A 12,343-nucleotide genomic window follows, 5' to 3' on the forward strand; every position below is an offset into this window, starting at 1 on the left:
CTCTCTCTCTCTCTCTCTCACACACACACACACACACACACACACTGCAATGAAGTCTGCAAATCTCAGAAAGTATGATCTGTAAATATTATGTAACTGTTGACAAGAGTTTTACTTTTGATTATATATTCTTACAGTGGTAAAACAAATAGTGAGGTTACTCCCTTCAAAAACATTCTTTACTCATTATGTTGTTCCAGTGTGTTACAGGGTTTATAATATCTTTGAAACCAAGTACTATTTTAAAGTATCTTTATGAACACCTGTGCAAAGAAGCCGAGTTATGTAATAATTCAAAAAAATGTATGACATACACCGAAGCAGGGAGGTGTCAGCACTGAAAAAACATGGGTGAAAACTTTTTTTTTTTGTGAAAACATATGCTTCCATTTTTAAAAATGCTTTGTACACCATTTGAAATATCTCCACATAGAATCAGCCGCTTGAAGAACGTCACGATTCCCCTCCGCTAGCATCTCACTGTCCGTAGTAACTGCCCTCATGTCTTCGTTTTGCCTTGTTACCCGGTTTTGTTCTTTAGCTTTTCTGCGTCCCTTATTAGTTTTTCCTGGTCCGTGTTGGTAGCCTTGTTAGTTGGGTAAACCCAGGGCTTCCCATGTTTCCTGGCTGGTCAGTGCCCCAGTCCACGTTGTGTTCCTGCGGCCTGCACTCCCTGATCTAGACACTGTCTTGCCTTTTGCACTACTCCTCTGTTTTTGTAGCCTGTTCAGTTATCGCGTCTTGCTTTGTGTTTATAATGTGTTCCGGTTGCATTTCTATTGGCTCTATGCCTCTGGACTGTTGTAACAACCGCAACTGTGGCTTTGCACCATAATACATCTCGCTCTTCTAAGCATTTTCAGCCATATCATCATCGCTCCACATAACAGAATGACCAGCCATCTAAGGGTGCAACAAGCGGGCGAGGCATGTGGTCATTCTGTTGGAGGAAACTCCTAAGCAGTCCTTAGCCCCATCCGAATGCCACCAAGCCGAAGACACCTAATCCCCTGGTGCTGTGGGTACAAGGGTGTCTTGTTCTCGGAGATCAATGAGGGAAGTTTCACTTTCAACCTTGTTTTTGTGACAAGACCCCAGGTAAACGCTCTGGGTCTACACATCTTGATCAAAGCTACAGGGAGGAGCAGCTTGTAGTGCCAGACGTGGATAGGTGGACGGAACATTCAGGAAACCCTGCATGGTTGTATTTTTTTAAATACGGGCGCTCATCAAGTTTTTAAACGGTTCGCAGTTCTGTCTTAATGGCTGAAAATTTCTTTGGTAGTGTCACATTCCCCCCTCAACCCTGGACTTCCTCACTTTGTCTAGACTGTCCCTGCCAACCCTAGACCTCTTCACTCTGCCTTGCCTGCTAGCTCAGTTAACTCTGTACTGCTCTCCTGAAGGGAGCTGCTGATTGGCTGAACTAGAGATCACATGCCATTTTCCGAGCACTAAGGGAATCTTTCACCTCCGCCCCTGTTCTGAAACATCCCGACCCTTCTGATCCTTTTGAAGTGGGGTGTGTCTCTGCAGTTGGAGTAGAGATGAGTTGATCTTAAAGGTTTGGATATCCCATGAAGCTTCACTCATTGGTGTTTTTCTCCCATCAGCTACCTCCCACTAAGTGGAATTATTATGGAATTGGAGACTGGGAGCTCCTCACCATTAAATTGGTCTGGGAGGAATTGCAGCATTGGTTGGAGGGGCTAATCCCACCATCATGTCCAGGTCCTTATCAGCCATAAGAGCCTTGAGTATCTCAATTCAAAGAAAAGGTTGAACCCCATCAGGCCCAATGGTCATTGTTTTTCTCTCATTTCCATTTGACCATCTTTTACCCTCCTGGCATGCACAATACTCGCATGTTCACTAAAGAGGTTGGTTCTCAGATCAGTATCCAGTTTGAACGTATTAAACAATTCCTGCGAAAGGCACAAGACTCAGGCAGATCATTGCCGCAGGGAGGTCCCAAGCTACCAGCCTGGAGACCGGGTTTAGTTATTGACCAGGGACTTTAAGTTCACTGAGGGGTGCACGAAATTACATCCCTCTCTTTGACCCATCTGGCAGACATCCCAAGGCCCTTAATCCTCAATTGCTCAAGTTGTGCTCAGTCATAATTGTATGTAGCTTTGGCTAAAAGCGTCAGCTAAATGCTATAAATGTATATCACAGCTTGAACACATGACGTTCACTTTCTACAAAACTAACGTTCTACCCCATCTAGTGACATCATTCAAAGCATTTAGAGAACCAGAGTTGATAAATCAAAGAAGTAATACGAACGGGAGTAGTATGTAGTAGGCTATTTCAAATACAGCCCAGGTGCAACAAAAGACAAAAAAAACCCAAACAAAACAAAACAACAAAAGCCACGTTTAATACCATATAACTAAGGTTGCCAGAGCCTCAGACGGGCAGACCAAAGCACCAAATGTCACGGGACGCTCCCCCCCACAAGTCACGTGGTACGGCCTGCCGTGTGCAGGGGGGTTCACCCATGTTTGTAGCCACACCCCCGTGAAGGCACGCACCTGTACGGGATTACGTGTTAGTGTGTGTCTGTCTATTTAAACCCCGTCAATGTGTGCCTCACCGTTGGTCATAGTTTATTCGCTGATGGAAGTGAGTGCGTATATAGTCATTGTTGGATGTTACTATAGCCTGTGTTTAGTTAGATGTATAAGTCACGTCTGTCGTTAATGTGGTGTGTGAGTGCCACCGTTCTTCATGTTTTATGTTAATAAATGTTTCACATCATCGAGGCAGTCTGTGCGTCCTGCTCCACGCCCATCGGCACTCGGGCCAGCGACAACGTTACACAAACACCAAGCAACAGGCCAGGGTTAAACACGAGAGAGAGGCAACAGAGAAGAATGAGCAGTTTTTGTAAGGCAGTAGAAACCACAAATGAGACTTTACAAAGAATGAGAATTAGAACAGGCTTTGAACAGACAGACTAGTAGTAAAGCAGAGCAGCTGATAATAAGCAAAAGAACTGGAATGAATGATAGGATTGGAGGGCATGGTTAGTCGTGTGGGCTTCTGGGAGTGGAGTTCTGGTTTGGGAAAAAAGTTAACTTCTGGACTTGATCAGGCAGAAGACAGGAAATATCTCAGAAACAAAGAAAAAAACCTGTGGATTCAAACTTGAGGGAATGATTCAAGCAACTCGGGGCATTCTTACATTATTATTATTGCTTGAATTAGAAAAGCAATATTTTCCTAAAGTGAAATGCCTGTACTAATCTTTATTCTCATTTCTGTTCTCAGGAATGTGTCACTTTCATTCGGTCAGAAAAAGTTACTGTGTGATAGGTAGAAAGGTAATCCTTCGGAAAGGGTAACTGGTGAGTGTGAGGTTTTACCAGTGCGCAAAAGTGACTCTCAAAATTCTGGTATCGGGCAGAACAGCCCAGATTCAGCAATATCCGTGTGAATTTAACTGCCTGCCAGACTGTACTGTGGCCTGCTGTCAGAAAGAGAATGTGAAAAATGCAGGCTAATGATGAAAAAATGAATAATGAACATTACAGCAAGGGTAGATCTTTCTCTGACAAATCCTCCCAGCTGCAGAGTGATTCAACGATATCTGGGATGCAGACTCATTCCCCGTCTAATAGTGTAGGATGAAAAGCCGCCTGTTTAGATGTTTGGCTGAAGGAGCAGACTGGTGTTTTGTGGACACGGAGTCTCGCTGTTTTTTTTTCTTTGGAATGAAGTTGTTTGGAGGAGCTCTTGGAGCTCCCTCGTGTCCACACTACCTTCTGTTTATTTTCTTTTAGGTACACTGTCAAACATAAATAGTCCCTTTGGGACATTTGGACTCTGCTTATATGACTTCATTTTCTTAGATTCTTATGTTTACACTATCTGAAATAATCACATTTAAAAAACTTATTATCTATGGAATTGTTTCAGTTTTCCCCTTCTGTGGCATCTAATTGCTTCTATGTTTGTAATCCTGTTTATGTAAATTACATTTGCCTAAAGATCCAGGCTCCTCTTCTAACCACAATCAACCTTGGATTACTTATTAGGGGCTTGTGCCCAGGTCTTTGGAAAGCTGCTATCAAAAAGTCCTTTAGAATTAAAAGTGAACAACCGACACTGTTGTGTTCAGCAGTTTGCGTGTGGAGCTATTGGGCTCCAATGCACCACAATGTCCCTGATTTAAAAATCAATCTATTCGTTCTTTGATCTTTTTTGAGACATTATGACTGCAGGAAAAATCTGAAATAATATAGCAACAGTAATGATTTACCTATTGATTTATACAGTTGAATGTAAAGGTTTGGGTCAAGTTGCATTTTTATTCTATGTGAAAACACACCAGGGAAAAATGCAATAAGAAGAATAATAAAGTTCATTTTATATAGTGTATTTCACAAACCCATAGATGACATTTCCACATATTTTCATGTCTCTAGACCATTTATTTTCTGAGTTTAACAGCCTGAAAAAAGAAAACAATATATATGGCATGTACAAAACTTTAGAAAATCTGTCAGTCAGTAGATAGTTACACCCACATTTCTCGACCAGTTCTCAAACATTTCTACATGTCTTCACCAATTCTCAAAAATGTCTTGTTACAGTCTTTCTATTCTTGCTTTAGTTTTTTCCCCACTCGCTTTTAGTTCAGAAATATTCCTGGCTTATTTTACATTCCCAGACCTTTGCAGACAGCTGTACTGACAGATTTAAAATAACACGAGACACTGCGTTGTTAAACAGAACTGCAGCCGTAATATAGGGCAGGCAAAGGCAGAATCAAAAGCAGGTTATATAAAACAGTGTCTTTAATAACAAAAGCAGAAGGGAAATCCAAAGTCATAATCCAAGAAACAGGGGTTGAATACCCAGAAGGACTAAACAACCAGTGAGACAAAACAAGAATGGACAAAATATACAAAAGCGGAAAGCCAGTTTCAGTAAAACAACGCCTCGATATAAGCATAAGCAATGGGAGACTTTGCAAAAAACATGTGTAGGTAGTGGACATGTTGCTCTCCAGAGGAGGAGGTGTGGTGTTTTTAGGAGGGTATCCCTCAGTGGACCTCCAACATAAGGCCTGAGGAGAGAGACATGGAAGGTCAGCAAGAGGGTAAAGGAGGTTGGCCACTGTATCCTGCAAGTCACCTCATCGTCCCTCTGCTCGACCAGGAGCAGACCCAGGTGTCGTGGCTCCAGCATGTCCTTCAGGCTCAGGCTAAGGGTGGAAAGTCAAGCCCTCTCTCCAGGGTCGTACAAGGAAGCGAGTTCATGACTCCGATCGGTCTAAGTTATAAACTGCCTAATAACCCACTATTGGTGGGTGTTCTCCGAGACTCTCTTGCTGGCCATTTACTGAATGGCAGGGGTGTTGGTAGGCGTAGGGTGTCCTAGCACACACTGAAAGGGGGTCAGTCCAGAGTTCTGGCTAGTTCCACCCATGGGAGGAAATGTGTCCATTTGGACAGGTGGTTGTTTGGACAATACAGACTGAAGAACTTCTCCAGCTCTTGGTTAGGGCCTTCAGCCTGGCTGTTAGTCTGAGCATGATAACCAGAGGTTAAACTTATATTCACACATGTTTTTCAAGGCAGGAATAAAATACCCGAGAGGTAAAATGGGGACCTTGACAGGATGTCTTCTGGGACATCGCAAAAATGAAGCACCTGTGGAAATCGGACTTCTGCTGTTTAGAATGTGGAGGATAATGCCAGGAAAGGGATAAACTGAACCACCTTTGAGAACATGTCCAATACTCTGGAAATATTGATAACCTAAAATATACAGGAACCTTATGAAATTGCCTGTGTGCAGAGCAGAAACCGCTATAGAGGCCTCTGCAGGCTTTTGCAAAGAACTCTGGGTAAGCATCCCCAGCAGGTACAGGATGGTACAGAAGATTAAATCTTTTTTATTATTTTTACTTTTTTTTTTTTAAAGAGAAGTCTTCTCTTGGAAAATAATGGTACCAAACTCCAGCAGGTATAAGTATTTAATATTACATTTAAATTTACATTTATGGCATTTGGCAGAGGCTCTTATCCAGAGCGACTTAAAAAAGTGATTCGTCATTTACTCATAGAACACATCCTAGCCAGTACAGTAAGTTAGAGTCCAAGATACCAATGAACTAGAATACTGTTGAAATACAGGAATCAATGCTGATGCCTAGAAGTGCAAAATACATAAGCTCTATAACAGACCACAGTCAGTGTAATAAACATTAAGTACTAAAGTTTGTTAGCCAACATAGGAGCAGTCAACATGGGTGCAATAAACAATACCCTACAATAAGTACTAGACTTTCAGTTAGTCAATTAAATATTGCACAAATAGGTTGGTCGTCAGTCTGCCGTTGAAGACTGCAAGGGACCACAATAATAATAATATGCAAATAATATTAATTTGCATAATGGTAAATAATGTATGAGTTGGACATAATGGTGGAAACTTCAAAGATGTAAAAAAGGTGGGGCAATTATATAATTCACCCTTGGAAAAGTGTATAAAAATTAAACTCTTTTGTTCCGCTCAAACATTCTCTGGAGGATGCCTCAAATTCATGTTATCTTTAACTTGCAATAAAGGATGGAACCAGATATTCTCTTCATTCTTGATTCTGATTCTTGAGTCTGCATCTTTTTTTCTGTTTAATTTATAACTTTAAAATCAGTCAATTGGGAATTCAGGAACAACAGTGATGTGCAGCCAGCGTTGGGCCAGGATAGGCAGAGGCACCAGTCAGGGTTTTAGGAGTCTTGGACTCTGACTCTGACTCCTTGGACATAGTCAGAGTATGAATAAACAAATGTGTGGATATATTTAGTCACGAATTTCCACTAGTATCTGCGAGACAAAAGCTGAAGGGTCTTAGTATATCCAGGATGTCCAGCTGACAGACGAGAGTGGATCCAGGTAACTAACCTGTCTCTAAAGGTGGGCAAGATGTAGAGATTCTCCTCTGGGCAGGAGGAAGGGATTTCCACATCACAGAGAGCCTCTGGTAATTCCTTGTTGAAGTCACACCTGAAAGCTCTAGCCATGCACAGAAGCCAGTGTCAAAGAGGGTGATGTGGGACAGGAATCAAGGACAGGGTTGTATAGGTGTGAAAGGATGTCATTCTTTCCTATCTTGGATATGGGTCTGTGTATAATTTGGCAGTGGAACCTGTTGAAAACATGGAAAAGCAACAATCTCCTTGTGGTCAAGTGCTTAGCTTGATGGAGGTATTCTAGGTTTTTGTGGTTGGTAAAAATGACAAAAGGATGATGTGCCCCTCCCGACCGATGGCGCTAGTTCTCTTGCTAGGGCTCTCTTGATGGCCAACAGCTCCCAACTGCCCACACTATAGACACATACAGCTATCTAGAGAACTTTGGTGCCTGAATGCTGGGACAGGATTGGAGGCACCTTGATGGCATCTTGGAGGCACCTTGGAGGCATCAGCCTCCACTATGAATGGCTTTTCCAGGTTAGTGTGTTTCCTTATGGGCTGTATGGGAGCACCTGAGAAGGTGACCATGAGAGAGCTGAAAGCTTGTTCAGCTGGTGGGTTCCGACCCAAACTGCTAGGTTTGCTAGATTTGCTCTGAAGCAGAGTAGTACCCATAGGATGTGTTCATACTTGTAGTTCGGTTCTGTTGCTCTGGACCAAACAAGAAAATTATACATTATTACATTTTGCTTTGCTTACAATTTTGGTTTGTAAGCAAACCAAGATGAGGTAGTACCGGGTATATAACACAATCACAGGGGTAGTGAGGCAGTTTGCTTACATCGGTTTGTGATGGACACTGTCACTTAGGAAGGTTAAATGGGTGCATTAGCTGCTATAGTGGTGATCTGGCTTCTTGGTCTGTTAATCAGAGCTCATATTTACCTCCTGTCAGACCTGAGTTTGAGTCCTTGGTAGGCTGGCTGGATTCAGCCTTTGTTACACAGTTTTCTTACATTTTAGTCCTGAATTGCTCACAAAATTGTAAAATGGACAAAGGAGTCAAAACAGAAACAGAAACTCCTCAGCTGCACATACCAAAGAAGGTACACTGTAAAGAGAAGGTGTCATACATTTCCAGTGCCTCTACCAATCCTGTATGACTCTGTTCTGTCGTGGTGCATTTAGTGTCACATCTTGTGACAACCCCTCCTGTGTTTGGTTTGTATTGTGTTCACACTTAAAATGAACCGCATCAGAATTCGTTTAGAAATCGGTCCAAGACCCACCTGCTAAGGATGTCATAGTGCGCTTATTCGGTGCACCAGAGTTTGAAAGGAAGCGTTCACACTTACATTAATGAACCACGCTAACAGAGCAATCGCACCAGGGATAGTTTTAATCGAACCAAGGCCGTACCAAGTCTGAACACACCCTTAGTGTTCAGAGTTAGTTATGAATTCTGTCTTTCGCTCACCCTCCTTCCTAATCCCCATGAGGTTGTAAGTACTTCTAAGATATAACTTGATTTTAAAAAATGGGCTCACCGGAGTTTTTCTAGAGCAGAAGGGGCAAAAGGTAAAGGGTAGGGATACTTTATCATGACCTCGTTCAGGCCTTGGTAGTCAATACAGGGGCAAAAACCCATCATTCTTCAGCAGCAGCCATGGACTTCAAAGGCAAATATAGCCTTGATGTAATGCCTCAGTGATGTAATCCTCCAGCTAATACCTCGGTGATGTAATACTGTTTTTTCTGTGAGAGACAACGGGTGGACAAAGGACCTGGGGAGAAGGTGACATTCCACCAGGTATATCGCACAGTCATTAGGGTGGTGAGGTGGCAGAGCAGAAGGCCTACTTTTTTTAATCATCTCCAGAATATGTGAATATTGCTTGCGTGTGGGAGAGGATCAGGACTGGATCAGGACTCTCGACAGAGGTAGTGGCCATCGTGACATGGGGTTGGCATATGCAATTGTCTAAACAGTGCTTATACCAGGACAGGATGTCTGAGGACTCCCAGGGGATCACCGGAGTGTGTCTCTGTAGCCAGCAACTGCCTTACATCAAAGGATGATGTAGGGAGTTGACCACATAGAAGGAAATGCCCTCCCAGTTGGTCGCAATGCTTCAAAGGGCAATGTTCTCTCGGTGATGGATCTGGAGCCCAAGGGCCTTTCGTCATCAAACAAGGCTGGACAGAAGCTGTAGGTAAATTCATACTCATCTCTCCAGGTACATTCCTATTCCCAACACTCCTTCAAAACACTCCTGTTCACTCCTGTTTAGACAGACAGCTTCTTGCCTTACTTTGATCTTAGACACTTGACAACGCTAATGATTCTTGATGCCACCTGACTGAACCTCTGTACATTTGCCTCTGTTCACCCATATTGGAATAGATCACAGCAGACCAATCGGGGTATATGGCCAAAGCTCCATATATATCACACAACAATACAGACTTGTGTCCTGCCCTTCCCCTTTGTTGTTATGGTAACAAACAGCCAGTTGATTGGATAAGGTGATTCTGACACTGGTGTGCTTCTACATTCTCCCTCAGTGCACCAACCAAGCAGGTGTAGAGACCGAAATGCTTGGCTCATTTACTTACCTGTTAAAGAACCTCCGCCTGGATTATGACTAGGATTTTTGATATAGGGCTGTGTTTGTTTGCCTGTATTATTAAACCTGAGTTGTTTACTTGCTAAACCTGCTCTCAAATCCACTTTCGAAGCTACTCATTACAGGTGCAATGAAAGCCTATATCGGTTTAGAGAGTCATCCTTCTGAGCGACTGTGTTCTGTTATAGACAGGCTGAGTGAGGCTTTGAGAATAATTACATTGTCACTCTCTCGGCCTAGGCTCCACCCACCCTCATCATCTTCACTCACTGGCTACACCCCTTCCACACATTACTAGTTCACAAGTTCCTATTTAAATCCTGGACTGCATTGGACTTATTGCAGAGTCTCTTGTATTTGCCTTGAGTAAGTGGTTTCTTGTGATTTATGGTTTGTCTTCTGTTACTGACCCCTTAACTACCCTTTGGAATTGCTTCTGATGTGTTGTAAACTGTTCACCTGTCTGTTTGATGACTCTGAGACTGCCTGTTCCTCAATTAAATGAAACCTGTTTATGATTGTATCCAGTCTACCAATTAGTTCCTTGACATACACTGCTATAAAAACTATATTTGTACATATGTGCACTAGTGTGTGTGTGTGTGTGTGTGTGTGTGTGTGTGTGTGTGTGTGTGTGTGTGTGTGTGTGTGTGTGTGTGTGTAAATTTGGACATTAAAGATTATTGTCTTACTTGTGGACTGCGATTCCCAACACTATAAGCACATACATGCTCCCAGACTCATAAATCAAACACTGTTTCTCTGCATTCAAGGCACTAGAACACGAAGCATATCAATGGAATCAACACAACCAGTCTATATCTGCCACTTGAACAGAAAAACAAAAACACCCCCCCCACTGTGTAGGGAAATGTTATTGTTTTTTTTTCAGGCGTGAGACGATTTGCATCATCTACTGAAGACCTTATTTTCTCAAGCATCTTCAGAGCAAGGAACTTAAATTGTAATTCTGAGGTAAACTGGGCCAAATGCGAAAATTGCAAGGATGGTCATGACACACACAGTGGGAGGGAAAAATCCAGTGTTATTATCAGGGTGCTTCAACGAGCAGGCGTTAACGATCAGGACCAGGCCATCAGGAGACAAATTGGAAAGCCCTAAAACTACTTGGAGTGAACCACAGAATTGGCTGTGCTGCATTATGGTTGATGGGTGGCTTTTACTGTGGCTGGATCGATAGATGGATGTACCGATGGACAGAAGATGGAGAAATGGCTGGATCAGTTAAGAATGGACCCTTCATTGTCGATTGTTTTACTGTTAGGTCTATAGATTAGATGTACATTGAAGAAAATACTAAACATTCTTCTTCTGCATCAAAGGTTAATTTAATTAATGTCTGTTTATCACTCTTCTAAATTGGTACTGGTGTTACAATGATCAGAAAGAACTGTTTGCCTGCTTTAAGATGAACTATAGTTCAAACTTTCTAGTGCTTTGGAAACCCCTCCCCACACACTTCTACAGATACCATCTCCTTCGTAAGTCATATCTTTTCACATGCAGTTCATTTCCACCCTCTTAGATTACTTTCAATCAACTACAAAGGAATCAGATTAAAATTTCATTCTCATCGATTGTAACAGTCAAAGTCATCGCAAGAATCTCCTACCTCATTAAGTTTCTTAATTCTCCTTCGCCTCTGCCTGATAAACTCAGAGATATATTAACCGGTCCTTTAGAATTTGTTTCCCATAAGAGTCAGAGTATGTGAAGATTTCCAGTCGATTCACGGACACGGCGCTGTTCATTGATGGTTTCGACAGCTGGTCTCTATGTCAGATTTATTCCCATTTCGCCTCCCTCTGTTACAGGAATTTTTCAGATCTGACCCTGAAGGAAATGCTGCATTTAAAATACTACCCCACCCCCTACGCCCCCTCGCCATTTGCAGACTAAATATTTTACTCTTGGTTCCTACAGCGTGTGAAGAATTTTAATTTATGCCTTTTTGAGGTTACAAAAGTCTGACAGATAACAAGTTTATGGCTGCAAGACTCCGGAACAGGACTCTGGACTGGACTCATTCCAACCGAGCCTAAATATACCTGCACGTAATATTTGAACCAATCGCTGCCTTATTGGTGTTTAGAGGGAGCACTCAGGCAACAGGAGCAGTATGCAGGGTTTAATTAATGGATAAGTAAGGCAGACTCATGAAGCGCAGTTGTCAAATTGAGAAAAGCCGTAAAGCAGGAACCCAGACTGCAGCTCCGGGAGACAGACGAGACTTTGCTATGCAATGGTGCTGGAGGATCTCTGGGGTCTAATTACATGTGGCAGAGAGCAGGTGTCAGCAGCCCGGAGAGCTGGAACGATCCCATCACCCCTGCCGTTCCCAGACTCCTTTAGAAGTCTGAGAGCGTGTGGCATTTTGACGCCTGTTGGGAAAGTGGGCGGCGTATGTGGGAAGGGTTTTGCCTGTACCCGCGGGGTGAGCGGGCGGACCGGGCGGACCGGGTGGACCGGGGGGACCGGAGCGAGCTTTACACAGCCAGCGCTCGGCTGAAACGCCGAGTTAATCTGTTTCAGCGCCGCTGGGAAACGTGGGTCATATTTGGCGTGTTCGGCTGTGTTGCAGAGCTTTAAAAAGGCATTGATGACTACATGTGCTCAGGTCGAAGTATAACATGCTTAATCAGACTGTGTGTGTGTGAGTGTGAGTGTGTGTGTGTGTGTGTGTGTGTTTGTGTCTGTGTGGTGTTCTGAGATGCAGCTTTGAAAGACTATGAGAAAGAAGGAAACAAACAGAGAGATGATGAG

Source organism: Electrophorus electricus, chromosome 13, assembly GCF_013358815.1.
Source record: "Electrophorus electricus isolate fEleEle1 chromosome 13, fEleEle1.pri, whole genome shotgun sequence".
Lineage (NCBI taxonomy): Eukaryota > Metazoa > Chordata > Actinopteri > Gymnotiformes > Gymnotidae > Electrophorus > Electrophorus electricus.